At 56.1% G+C, this 13,237-nt stretch overlaps 1 protein-coding gene across 4 annotated transcripts in view; it reads right to left on the bottom strand.

The window, feature by feature from the left end:
* Nucleotides 1-10,390, bottom strand: part of NSD2 (nuclear receptor binding SET domain protein 2) — a 68,393-nt gene extending 58,003 nt beyond the window's left edge. For 2 of the 4 annotated variants that reach the window (XR_012492254.1, XM_074320195.1), the window contains exon 1: nucleotides 6,181-6,360. The gene's annotated coding sequence lies outside the window, so the exon portion shown is untranslated. Of the gene's footprint in view, nucleotides 1-6,180; nucleotides 6,381-10,250 lie in introns of those variants that run through there. The other 2 variants (XM_019712499.2, XM_074320199.1) reach the window with 2 other exon arrangements.
* Nucleotides 10,391-13,237: the final 2,847 nt, after the last annotated feature.

Here is a 13,237-nt window from a genome sequence, read left to right as displayed (position 1 = left end):
CCCCCCACACCCGGTGGCCTCTGCTGCCTGTTCTGCAATCCCCCTCACCCTCTGCTGCAGCGACACCAGCCAGCTTTCTGCACCCATCACAGGTCTCTGCACAGGCCGTACCCTCATATGCAGCACTCACACTCACCTTCTGCCAAGCACACCTGCTCCCAAGCACTCCTCTGCTCCAGCACTAATCCCAGTGAGGAGTCTTTCCTGACACCCGCCCCCCCCACTGGGTAAATCTCCCTACAGGACCTGCTAGGTGCACCCCATTGTTCTTTTGTGACTTTCGTTTGTTGCAGGTGCCATGCAAATTCCGAATACAAACAGAGGGAGAGACAACAGGCAGAGCGCCTGGTACCCATGCCACCGTCAGTCTAGGCTGGTGCTGACGCAGTCACCCTCACTGCCCCCACCCCCACCCCACAGAACCATGGAGCACACCCCAGATGGCAAATCGTTTTATCAGTATGTATCTGCACGCACTCTAAAAGGTACAAATTCTTTTCTGAAATACAACAAAACCACGATGGCAGCTTTAAAAATCTGAATCCCTCAGTAACAAACCTAGTCAGTGTTCCACTTTCTCATTGTCTCAAACACTGTAAGTGGTGTTTAGCCTGTGCCTCCAATGTCTTCTCACGCACAGCCCTGCTTTTTGTTTCCTTGCTGAAGAGGCCGGCTACTGGGCTCATTGGTTACCACGTGCCGAGTTCTGCTCTGACCGTCCTGCAGTGTGGGTCAACGTGTTCTTTTCGCCCCTGTATTTCCTGGAAATTGGTCACTGGCAACAATGGCTTGATCAGATTACAGTTCAATTATTTGGCAAGACTGTTTCACAGGTTTTTCAAAGATGTGCTCTTCTGTCCAGTGGCTCCTGCTACCTCACACCGCTCACAGGTTGGTGAGGTCGCAGCCCCAAGGACGCGGATCTGGCTCGTCCCTGGTACACAGGTGCTGCTCAGTGAATGAGGGAATGGCACTGCCACACTAACAATACCACGGCCACCCTCCTATTCCAGGACGGACAGCCTTAGGTTACAATGTCCCCCAACAGGCAGGACAGCAAGTCTCCAGGGCACAGAATCGGAGGTCAGGTCCTGCTGGTGCTCCAGGCACTTCCAGCCTTGTGACTTTGGGTCACAATTAACATCTGGGGGTGGGTTTCCTGCTGAGAGGATTTGAGGGGATGAGGTTCAGAAGTCTCGCAGCTCAAAGCCACTCAGGGGGCCACTCCACACAGGAGGCACCCTGTCTTCAAATCTTTTGGGGAAAGCAACACAGAAGCCTCTTATTTCCAACATATATTTTCATTTAAAAAACTAGGAGTTCACGTTTACGACATTAACCTCTAGGAAAACAGCAGACAACTCCAAAGCTATCTCCACGTGGTAACTGAGTGGCCATGCCTAAAGCCCAGAAGACAAATCAGGGGGTCCTTGCCGTGGAAAACTCACGCCCTAGAGGAAGGGCAGGAGCCCACACAAAGCGCAGCTGTCAGGGCCCTGCACCCACAGACAAGGCCGCTGGGAAGAAGCCCGGCACACGGCACACGCACCGGCTGGCGGGTGGGCGGGACGGAGCACGCTCAGCACAGCGACCTCTCAGGGCAGTGCGGTGCACAGGCCAGTGAAGGTGCCAGAACATGCAGGGACCACACAACACGCTCCCGAGTGAGCAGGAAAGCGCCAGGCCACGTTTGCGGCTAGGAGGTGAAGTCAGAGCTTGTCTGGGAAGGAACGGAGGTAGACGAGAAACCAGGCCCACTGTCACTTTTGACTGGCTCACAGTGATACAACGGTGCTCTAGCACCCAAGCCTTCAAACTGGGAACCCCACAATCACGGGGGCCCACTCTCCCTCATTCGGAGCCCCATGAGGCGCCCTCTTGCATCTATTCGCTCTTCCTACCCTGCCCACCATGCCTTGCGAAGGCCACCGTCTCCAGCCCTGGTCCACGAGCCTCTTCTCTGACCTCTGTTACCAGTCCACGGTGAGGCGACGCCTTTCCAACCTCACACTAGGGCAGGTTCATGCCACTCATCACCCACACCACTTCTGGGGTACCTTACACACTGGACTTCGTACAAGGCGCTGAGGGTCCCTTTATTATTACAGGAAGACTGACGCTCACTCAGGTACCTTTCTAGGCCTGGGGGTGTGAGAGTAATCAAAGCCCAAAGGAGACATGTCAATGCAGTCAGGAAGAGGGACAAATAACAACACGGGATGTCTGGGGAGAAGAGCTGTGCCTGCTGGCGACAGGGCGGGCCAGGAAGGGGCCTGCAAAGGGGGAGCTTGGAGCAAGGAGCAAGCATGCAGGTGACCAGGGGGAGGATTCCAGGCAGCAGGACAGCAGTACGACAGCCTGAGGCCAGCGTGGCGTGGGGGGGGGGGGGGGACACAGAGAGTGCCCCCAGGTAATGAGGCACCCAGCACCCCACAACAGGCAGGGAATCAGGGGGCTTTCTGGGAGTGCCGTCCGACTGAGAGTGAATGAGAAGGAACCAATAGGAAAAGCTAGTTGTGCCCACACATGCACTGGGCTGCACATGGGGTGGGGGAGGGGCAAAAACAGACCACGCGAAGGCCCAAGGGGAAAGTGGCAGCAAGAGGTGGTCTGAAGGGGCTGGGAGAGGGTGAAAACCCAGGGACAGGCTGGTCTTGACCCCCAAAGGGCAATGGAGAGCCCTGAAGAGTGGGGCCTGCGTGGTCATGCACATCTTAGAAAGACCAGGTGAGGTGCAAAGAGCGAGCTGAGGGCAGTAGAACCGGACTCAGAAACACGCTTTCTGATCTGCTGGCCTTCGTAACAGAGCAGCAAAAACACACGTAAAAGCTCCATTGAAACGTGAAAAATAAATCGAAACATGAAAACACTGCTGATAGAAATATACCGTCCAACAGAGTCACAGGCTTAATTCGTATCACTGACTTTTCCGATGACAAGCCAGTCCACATAAGACTGAGGTGCCAGCTCCTTCCAGCAGGAAAACCTGTTTCTCTGCACCCCACTCCTCAGCTCAGCCACACTTTGCAATTTCTATCTTCGTGTACTTTGTGGAAACCATTAACTATTACAGACATTAAGATGCTTTGAAAACTCATCGCTGGCCATTTGCTTCCTGGAAGGCAGACACACAACTAATTTGGGGTCTGTCTTGATGCTTTTTAACTAGCAAACAAATGTCATCAAATCAATCAACTCCTTCAAAAGCTACATTGCAACCAACAGACAAAAGCAAAATGCCAGCGAGTCCCTGGGGTAACCAACTTAAGTCATTTTCTCCCCAAACTGTTAACTGTAAATAATCATTCCTGGAAAAGAAATGAATACATCACATAAAGACAGTTTATAAAACATAAGCCTAATCCTCTACAACTCCCATGTCCCCTCTTGCTTTGTTATTTTGTAGACTTTATATTCTTTTTACCTTGCCCAGTGATACCCAGGGGTACGGGAGAAATATCACAGCCTGCTTCTTCGTACTGGCAGGTACACTTCTGCTCTACTGTTGTACGTATATGCTTGCAGTGTTTCATAATTAATTTTTATTTTAACGTTTGAGTTAGTTGTGATGAGACAGGGAGAAGAAGACAGGCCTGCCTGGCAAACATGCTGCTGGCTCCCGATTCAAGCAGGGTAACCTTAGGCCAGCCCCTTACTTTCCGCACTCAGCTTCTTCCAGAGGGTCCCTATCTGCTTCAACATGACTTACAAAAGAGAGGCCAGGAGCTGGCATTAAAATGGGCTATTTGTTTTTCTCAAGTCACATGCCCATTTATGCAGCATTTACTGAGTGCCTACCATGAGGGGGCACCAGCAGAGGCTGGGCTGCCCAGGCTAGAGATTCCTCCCCCAACAGCTCACCAGCAGGGGAGAAAAGTCACATGTGGCCATTGAAAGGCGGGATACTCTGCACTCAGAAAAGGAGGACAAGCAGTGGTCCACACCCAACAACAGTCCCCGCAAAAGCCTAGGATCAGGACAGAGCATCAAGTATTTGGGAAACAGGGACACATTCCTTGCAGTCCGGCACAAGAAAAGAGTGAGGCTCAGAAGGCTAAGATGCTTGTCCAAAACTGCGTACGTTCTACACCCAAGCATCTACCCGAAACAACCCAAAACCCAACAACCCAGTGTACCAGGACACGTGAGTATAAAGCCTTGCATCTTCAGTTCCTGCTGATTAAAGCGTTAACTTGCTTGGATTGTGAACTTCAGCACCATTTCAGTACATCCTTTTACATGTGCTTGGTGACAAGAATCCCATACCTCACTCACATAGCACACATTTTACTAGTGTTTTCCATCCACTCACCAGCACTTCATAGTAACTGTAATTCTGCATTTTACATGTTTTACGCTGCAGCACCAAACCATAAAAAAGGAAGTAACTAATTAGTTTACAATCTGCCATATGAGCAAACCTTTTCAAGTTGGACCACTCGTAGGACATCCCAGTAGGTAAAGGCTGACCCTCTCTTCCCCAGCCAAGCCACAGGGCCTCCAATTCCTGCAACTGACTTATTCATTTGCCTCCTCACATTTAAGCAAACATTGTTTTAACAGCCCTGTGTAAATCGGTTGCATAAAAACCATAAGCCTGGTAGCCACATCTAGTAGCCTGTTTACCTTATTGTTTTTCTGTCTCCACAAATTTTGAGTTGTTAGTTTATACATTCCACATGAATATATCACATATGTGCACACACAAGAATAAATGTCCATCATTCTTTAAAACTCAAAGTTACGTATCTGGTACTCTTATTGGGATGTTTACTGCTGGCATCAGAGCCAGCCTAACTGGTAGTGACGCAGGGGGGTGAAGGGGGGTAGAGCAGAGTTCTTCACAGCAAGCCCTCCCTTTAGCAACCACTGGCCTAAAACTGCAGGCTGCTGGGCGGCTGAGAAAATGGAAGAAAAGGAAAGGAAATGACTCAAAGTAATCGTGCTTAAGGCATGAGTCCTCTTCACTCCCAGGCGGCAGTTTAGATTTGAACTGGTCGGTAGTGGGGCTGAGTACACACCAAGTACACAAGGGCTGTTTCACCACTTGTCTCCTTTGTGTTACTGTTTGGAGGTGGGCTTTTTAAATAGTGTTGCTCTCGGTACATTTAAATATGTAACTAGAACACTGAAACCATTTTGGAAAATAAAGGAGTTAAAGTCCCAGCTGCATACACGGGATGGCTTCTTTTCCATCTTGATAACCTTATTTTAAAGTACATGAGATAGACTCAGTCTAATGGACGTGCGGTACTAACATGAGGCACTTCGGTTGTTCGGTGATTGATTAAACGAGAGCATCTTGCTGTTTAACTCATTTAAAAGTCAAAGCCTTGGAAGTGCGAGCACGGGTTGTCAGTGCCCCAGGAACTTCCCAAACGCCGCTCACTCGCTTCTAACTGGTCTCCTCCCAGGTTCTGTTAACACGCACACACTCCAGAGCCCCAGTGACCCGCCTAAGATGACTGGCGTCGTGATACCGTCTCAACTCGAATGTCAAGTCTGTGACCAGTCACAGGGCGCGGAAGGACAGAGGGCTAACGCTGCAATGGGTCCGCGTTCTTTCTACCGAGAGTCAAGACCGGCGTTTTTTAAATGCCGAGATTTTAAACCGCCCTTCTTGCGAGTGGAGCCAAGCTAGCCGTGCGGACCGGGGACGGCGTTTCTGCGTGTCCTGAGGCCTCGGGGCCCCTCGTCTGCCCCGAGGGCCGGGGGCAGCGAGGGTGGGGGCACCCGGGGAGGCGCGGGCGGGGACCGGGGGCGCCCACAGCCCCGGGCCATCCCCACGCCCGGCCCTGCACCTCCACCTGCCAAGGCCCAGCCCGGCTCCCCGCGCCCGCGCTGACCAACGGCCAGCACCCGCCAGTGTCACCCGGGGACCCTCAGCAGACAAAAAGCGCCTCCCCGCCGGTCAGGCGCGCCCCTCCCACCGCCCGGCCCCGGCCCGGCCCGCGCCTCACAAAGGCCGGCCCGGCCCGCTCGGCGCCGCGGCGAACAAAGGCCGCCCGGCCCGCAGGCCGGCACAGGTGCAGCCGCCGGCGAAGGGCCCAACATGGCCGCGCCCGCGCGCCGGCCCCGTTCTGCCGCCCGCGCGCCCCCCGCCCCGGCCCCGCCGCGCCCCGGCCCCCGCCCGCAGCCCCCAGCCCGAGGCCCGAGGCGGCCGGGCGGCGGCTCAGTGACCTGTTGTGCGTCGCATCCTCTGGCGGTAGCGGCTCTCCGGGCGCGGCGTTCCAGCTCCGGCTCCGGTGGGGAGGGGACCGGGGCCGCGGGGAGGGAGGGCCGAGGGCGGGCAGGGGGCGGCGGCGGGCGCAGCGCGGCCAGGCCGAAGCTCTCCGCGCGCGGCGCCGACCCCGCCCCCGCGCCTCCCGCCCGCCGCCGCTGCTGCCGGGCCGCCGCCGCCGCAGAAGCCGCGGGAAAGTGCGCGCCGCTGATTGGCTGCCGCGCTCGCGGGCTGCGGTCGGGCTTTTCAAATCCGCGCCGGCCGGTCGGGCGGGGCGGGGGCGGCGGCCCGGGCACCAGGGCCGGGCGGGGGCCGGGCTGGGGTCGCGGGACCCCGCGAGCCGCCTCACAGCTGCGCCGACGCGCGCCCCGCTCCCGCTACTCCGCCGGGCGCGCGCCAGGCAGCGGCTGAACCGAAAGCTCGGAGCGGGAGGCAGGAGGCCGCAGCGATCGGGCGCGTGCTGACGTCACGGCCACGCGCCCAATCGCGGCCCGCGAGCCCGCGAGCCCGTCCCGCGCGCCCGGCCCCGGCCCGGGACGTCGGCCCGCGGCGCCGCTCGCTCCCCGCCACGCCGCGCGCCCTGCGCTCGCTCGCGCCGCGCGGGAGGCGCCCAGGTGCTCACCACGGCCCTGCTGCGGCGGCAGGAAGGCGGCGCGGGGCCTGGTAGTGCCGCCCCACCAGGGAAGGCCGAGGTCAATTCCCCGGCCCCTACACGCGGAGACCCAGCGAAGGGGAGCGTGGAGGGGGCTACCGGGCTGCAGAGAAGGATGCATAGCCTATCCCAGGCCTGCGCTCCTGAATACTGCAGTACTGGCTTGGCACAGGTGGTCACAAACAGCTACCCTGAGCGGTGTGGGGGGGGGGGGGAGGACCAGCACGGTGGTGTTGGGGTCTTCCTGCAGAGTATCTGCAGGGCGTGCGTTCAGCGGCTCCCCCCACCTTCCAGGCTCGGGTCTGTCCTGGAGCTGGGTGCATTGGGGGATCCCTGGGCAGAGTCAGGACTTTCAGGCCCTGACAACCTCACTGCCAGTCTCGCCCTTCCCTGGAGTGGACACATCGGGTGACTGAGGGGTCGGGGTACAAAAGCCTGGTCAGTTCTGCCAGTGCAGAACTCTAGTAGACAACACTCACTTCAGAGGAGGTGGCACTCAGCCAGCTAGGAGCTTCAGCTGCTTCCCACAAGAGCAGGGACTGCCCTAGGGCAGCCAGGGCCAGGACAAGGCTCTCCCCAGCGTCCCAGCTGACAGGGATTATGGAATTGTTCACCCTCTGTCCCAGAACTGTATGGTGAGGTCCTGCTGTGTGCTGAGCCCTTGCAGGGTACTGGGGGTCCTGACTGACCAGAAGAGACACCCTTGGCCACCGGGAGCCCCTGGGTGGTGGCTCATTCACATTTGCACTTTACCATATCCCTCTGGCTGTGGAGAGAATAGGTGCCCTCCCCGGGCCCTGGACCCCTCTGGAGCACCAGCCTGCAAACTTCCGCCTCCCAGCACTTTTTCAGTCCCTACAGTAGGAGACAAATGAGCACCGGGTCTCATTTGATTTCACAGATTTGGAATGAAAGCTCCTCTTCTGAAAAAAGAAAAATCTGCATTTACAATAGTGCAATCAACATGTAAATTTATTCAAAACCTGCAAGTGTGTGTTTGGATTTCCTTAAAGTTATTTGGGGCTGGCTGGTCTTTTCCCACCCAGTGTGGGCCTCCCTGGACCCAGCCTGGCTGTGTCATGGAGGTCCTAAGGCTTTTACAGCAAGTCTGGCCAGCTGCACAGTCCTCAGCCCTCCATGCACCAGAGCTTTGTCCCATGGATTGCAGGAAGCCCACAGGTAGGTGCCTGGATCTGTAGGTGCTCACCTGTGAGACTCCCACAGGTGGACACTGGCTGGCACACAGCTTGGAAGTTCTGAGCCAGGGCAGTACCTCCGCCCCCCCCCCCCAACACACACACACACACACACACACACACACACACACACTATGTGCTGTTCTTGGAAAGCAGGCCTCAGGCAGGGGGGTGAAAGCCAGGAGAGGGAGCCTTGAGCTTGGCTATGCTGGGCACTCGAGGACGGCAGCAGCTGGGGCCAAACTTTATTTTGGTCTCTGAGACTCTTGTCACTTCTCTGAATGAAAACTCCGCATTCAGACGAAGCAATTGCAGCAGATGGAGGGACTAAGAATCCAGTCGACATAAAGCTGCAACCACAGACGAGCACTTTCATAGGGCAAGGACTGCCCTGCTCTGGCCCACTGCGGTTCAGCTGTCCTCCATCTCGGCTCTCATACCGAGGCTGAGCTAGGCAGGGCCTTTAGGACTAAGGTACCCCTGGGCCTGCCTGCTGGCTCTGGAACCAGCCCTGTAGCCATGGAACGAGGGCTCAAGCAGAACTAGGAGTCCCCTGGCCACAAGGCCTGCGGCCTCACTACCTCTGGCTGCCCACCATCTGTTAACTGCCCACTCAAGCATACAGCTCTAGGAGGCACAACCCACTCCCCTCCATGTTCTCTCTGTGGCCCTGCTGAAGCGTGCTTTGCCTCCCTCCTCCTCATCCCTGTAGGTCCTGCAGCTCATTGGCCCAGACTCCCTGTAAGAGCTGCTTCCAAAGGAGCCCCCGGCCCCAGCTTGGCCTCCCCATCCCCCACTAGGGCCAGGGTTCCCCAGGGGCCAGGCTCATTGCTGTTTCCATGGGGATGCATGCACTCTGACCCCAGCCTTTCTCCATCCCTGGCCAAATAAAGAGGGCTTCCAAGTGGAAACCAGTGATCTCAAGCTGCCCCTCCTCCTGTGCCCCAGGTGGCCTCCAAGGAGGGAGGGAAGGCAGGCCCCTTCCCCTCAGCCCAGAGCAGGCTCACAGCCCAGGCCAGCAGTAGCAGGGCCCTTCCACCCCCAGATCTTCCCAGCAGCCCCTTCCCAGACATGACCACTCTGCTCTCCAAGCTGGACGCTTGCCTTTCCCAAGGACAGGCTCTGCCTCAGCTCGCACTCAGCCCAAGGACCATGTCAGTCCACTGGGTCAACCTCCAGGAGCCAGCAGACAGTACTGCAAGGCTCCTCGGGTCACATGGGCCAACCCTCTGTTGAGCGTCTGTCAGGCAGGGGGATGGACGTGCAGACTAAAGCCCTGCAAACCTCCCCCCACCCAAGTCCTGGCTGAGAGGCCTGAGCAGGAGGCCTCCCTACCCTCTCTGCCCACCCCTCTGTTTGCCTTGGGGGCTGACCTATGGGAGCCTCCAAGAGGTCTGAGGTGCCTGTCATCAGAGTCTCAGTGGTCACCTCCAGGAGCAAACCGCAGCCCAGGACCAGGGTCCTGGGGGCAACTACAGATTCATCTCCACCCCAAAAGCTGCTTGCTTCTTGGAGATTCCACTGTGCCAGCGAGCCAGCGGCGGGTTCTTCCTCTCCTCCCTGGATCCCACTTCCTAAATCCTCCTCTCCTCCTGCTCTGTCCCCTCCACCACCAGGACTTCCCGCTTGGCATTCAGGGCAGCTTTCTCCTCACCCCCTGCCCCGCCCCACTTTCCCCCCTCCAGTCCATTCTCTGCACCCAGCCAGGGGAATTTTTTTAAAACCACAAAATTGACCATGTAACCCACCTGTTTAAAATCCAGTGCCCCTTACACAAATCCTGCTCCTCCGCCAGCGTCATGGTGGACTTTCAGGAATCGGGAGGACGTCTAGCTCCGCCTCTCCAGCCCAGCCTCTCCCCAACACCCCCCCCCCATCTGTGAAGCTAACTCCCCTCTGGAGATCACCCTTTGGACAGACACACACCCAGACCCTAGACAGGTGCTGGATCCAATTTCTTCCCCCACCACCACCCCATGCCAGGTCTTAGCTGTGACACTTCTTTCTCCAGAAGCTTTCCTTGACCTCCTCCCAGGCTGGCTGGAGGGTACTCATAGCCTGTGTTTATCGCCAGGTAGCAATGCTGCCCGGAGCTGGACTGCCAGGCCCCCAACCCTTGTTCCCTCTAATGCTGATCCCTTAGGGCCGCCAGTTAAAGGCCCACAAAACAACACCGACTTACTCTCACAGTTCTGGCGGCCAGAAGCCTGAAAGCAAGGTGTACGTAGGGCCACGCTCCTCCTGCAGGCTTTCGGGAAGAATCTTTCCTTGCCTCTTCCTAGCTTCTGGTGGTGGCTGGTGGTCCCTGGTGTTCTTTGGCTCGTGTCAGCATCACTCCTGTCCCAGGGTCCATCTTCACGTGGCCTTCTCCCCGTGTGCCCGCCTGTCTGTCTTCTCGTATGAGGACACCAGTCGTTGGATCAGGGCCCACCTAATGATCTCACTTAACTTGACCATCTGTAAAGACCCTGTTTCTGAATAAGGTCGCATTCACAGGCAGGGAGTTGGGACTGGAACGAATCTCTTGAGGAACGCAGTCCAACCCACACCTCTCTTACTATTAATAGTTGCACGACCTGTGAGGCCTCTGTGTGTAAAGTCATGTCGATAATAGTGCAGTACCCTTCGGGAAGCGGCTGCCGGGACGGAATGGCTGCGTCAGGTCAGAGCCCGCCTCCCCAGGGCGCGTGCTCGCACCTGCCGGGCTACGCGCCCTCCTGAACGCGCAGGGACGCCCGGCAGAGGGGACGGTGGGAGCGGAGCAGGGCCCTCACGGCTGGGACAGCGAGCTCACACGTTCTGGGGGAGGATGTGGACGCCCCCACGGCCGCTGCGGCCAAGGGGTTAGAGACCGGTCCCGCCAGCCCGCCGCAGGCCTCCGGCCTGCCTGGCCCCGCCCCACACAGTCCCGCCCGCCGCATTGGCCACGCACCTCAAAGCCCCGCCCTCCGGGCCCGCCCCGCCGCCCGCGCCCACCGCTCACCTTCCTGCCTCCAGACCCTACACTCCCCGGGTGACCGAGCCGTTTTTGCAGCTCCTGGGTCCTTCCGAGCGAAGGAAACGATGCCTGAAAACCCAAGGCAATGGCGCGAAGACCAGCAACCTCCGCCAGGCCGCCCGCACCTTTCCTGCGGCTCCTGCCCCCATCCTCCACCGGGACTGCCAGGGGTCGAGGACCACCCAGGGTGGGGCCCGCAGCCAGCGCTGCCCACGCACTCAGGCTTTGGCTAAAGAAAGAGCGCTTTGTACTAAGGTAACACTTCTCTTCCTAATTATGAAAATCGCAGGAAATTAAAACCCGTAACAGCAGAAAGAAGAAAATAAAAGCCCTTCCTGAGCCCTGAACGGGCAGCGAGATGTAAGCGCTAGTAACAGCTTGGGGAGCGCTTTGGACCACTTCAGTTCTGGACTGGTGACAGGCTTCGCCCGCCACCCGAGTTGGAACTGACCAGAGACAGCGGGAGTGGCCACTCAGAGGCAGCCTGGCGGGCAGCCACACAGGACACGGAGCTTGTCCTCTCCCACCCAACCCACTTTTCCTCACCCTTCCAGCCAGACGGATCCTTTTTATTATTTGTTTAGTGGAATAATTTTACATTTACAGAAAAAAATGCAAAGCTAATAAGGAATCACACACACACACACACACACACACACACACACACACACACACCCCTATTTCCCCTGGAGTCTACACCTTACATTTCCATGGTAGCTCTGTCAAAACTAAGGAAGCAACTCTGGTCCCTTGCCATTAACTAAATCCCAGACTTGATCAGGGCTCCCCAGTTTTCCCACAGATGTGGAAGGATCTCTTTTAAGAAGCAAACCTGAGGCTCCTGCTGAGGGCTACAACAGAGAAACCTGTACCAGACCTGCCCCCCACTGTAAACAACCATAACATGGACAAAACAGATGAGTTGGCCATTCTCAGGACTGATGCCCAGTGAAGGAAACATGAGGTCTGCCTTGACCGCCCCAGCTTTCTCTGAGTGGGCAGTCTCTTACCATAGACGTGGCATCCAACCAGAACTCGCTGTACTGCTGAGCTGAGGGGGCAGTGACACAGAGAAGATTTCTCTAAAAGGACACAGCTGGCATCTGTGGGGAAGGCACTGGAGTTTCCGCCTGACATGGGCTGGCTTCCCCCAGAGCGGGTTATATATAACACTCATTTTTAGGGGAAGATAGCAGAATCTAGAGACTCTAGAACGTATCCACAACATAACCAATATATAATAAAAAGTCACTGGACGTATGAGTAAAAGAGAAAATGTGGCCATAATCAAGGAATAAAGCAATCAATAGAAACCAACCCTGAGTCCAGTGTCAGATTTGACAGATAAAGGCTTGAAAGCAGTTGTTGTAAGGTACTCAATAATTAAAGGAAAATATGGTCTAATGAGTGAAGAAAAGAGGAATCGCAACAAAAATGGAAGCTGTTAAAAAGAATGAAATGGAAATTCTAGAAATGAAACATACATAAATGACAAAATCACTGGAGGCTTGGCAGAAGATTGAAGGTGACAGAAGAAAGAGTCAGTGAACTTACCAACAGTGATTACCCAATCTGAAGAACAGAGAGGGAAATGTTGAAGAAAACTTCTCAAGCACTCGATGGACAAGATTGAAGTGTTAACACGTATACTGTGCCTGAGAAGGAGGAAAAGGTAGGAATGGAATCGAAAAAAACTACTACCCAAAATAATGACCAGAATTTTCCCAAAGTTGACAGAAACACCGACTTTACACATCGAAGGAGTTCAGCGAACCGCAAGCAGGATTTGGCCTGGTGAGATGCCAACCACGCGAGGGCACTTCAAACCAGATTGGTAGGTAGGCAGTGAGGAAAGAGACAGTGGTCTTAATCATGGTCAGAACTTTGCACTTTTGCAACTTTCTCCCAAAAGGCAAAGGGCCGTGTGAATACACTGACTTGTTAAGGTCTCACACAGGGGCCTCCTTTGCTTCTGGGTGACTGTGTGTGCCTCAGGTCTGACCGGCAGGAAGTGGCGTAAGTGGTACAGGGAACAGCTGACCAATGGATAGGAGGAAAGAGAAAACAGACTCTGGGGCCAGACTCACACGCGATGGAACTTTGATATATGACAGGGGCACACAGACTGGGGGAAGGAGAGGCTATTGAATAAGGAGGCCTGGGAACATGCT

The sequence above is a fragment of the Rhinolophus sinicus genome, linkage group LG02 (genome assembly GCF_036562045.2).
Source record: "Rhinolophus sinicus isolate RSC01 linkage group LG02, ASM3656204v1, whole genome shotgun sequence".
Lineage (NCBI taxonomy): Eukaryota > Metazoa > Chordata > Mammalia > Chiroptera > Rhinolophidae > Rhinolophus > Rhinolophus sinicus.
This window is presented reverse-complemented; position numbering and strand designations above follow the sequence as displayed.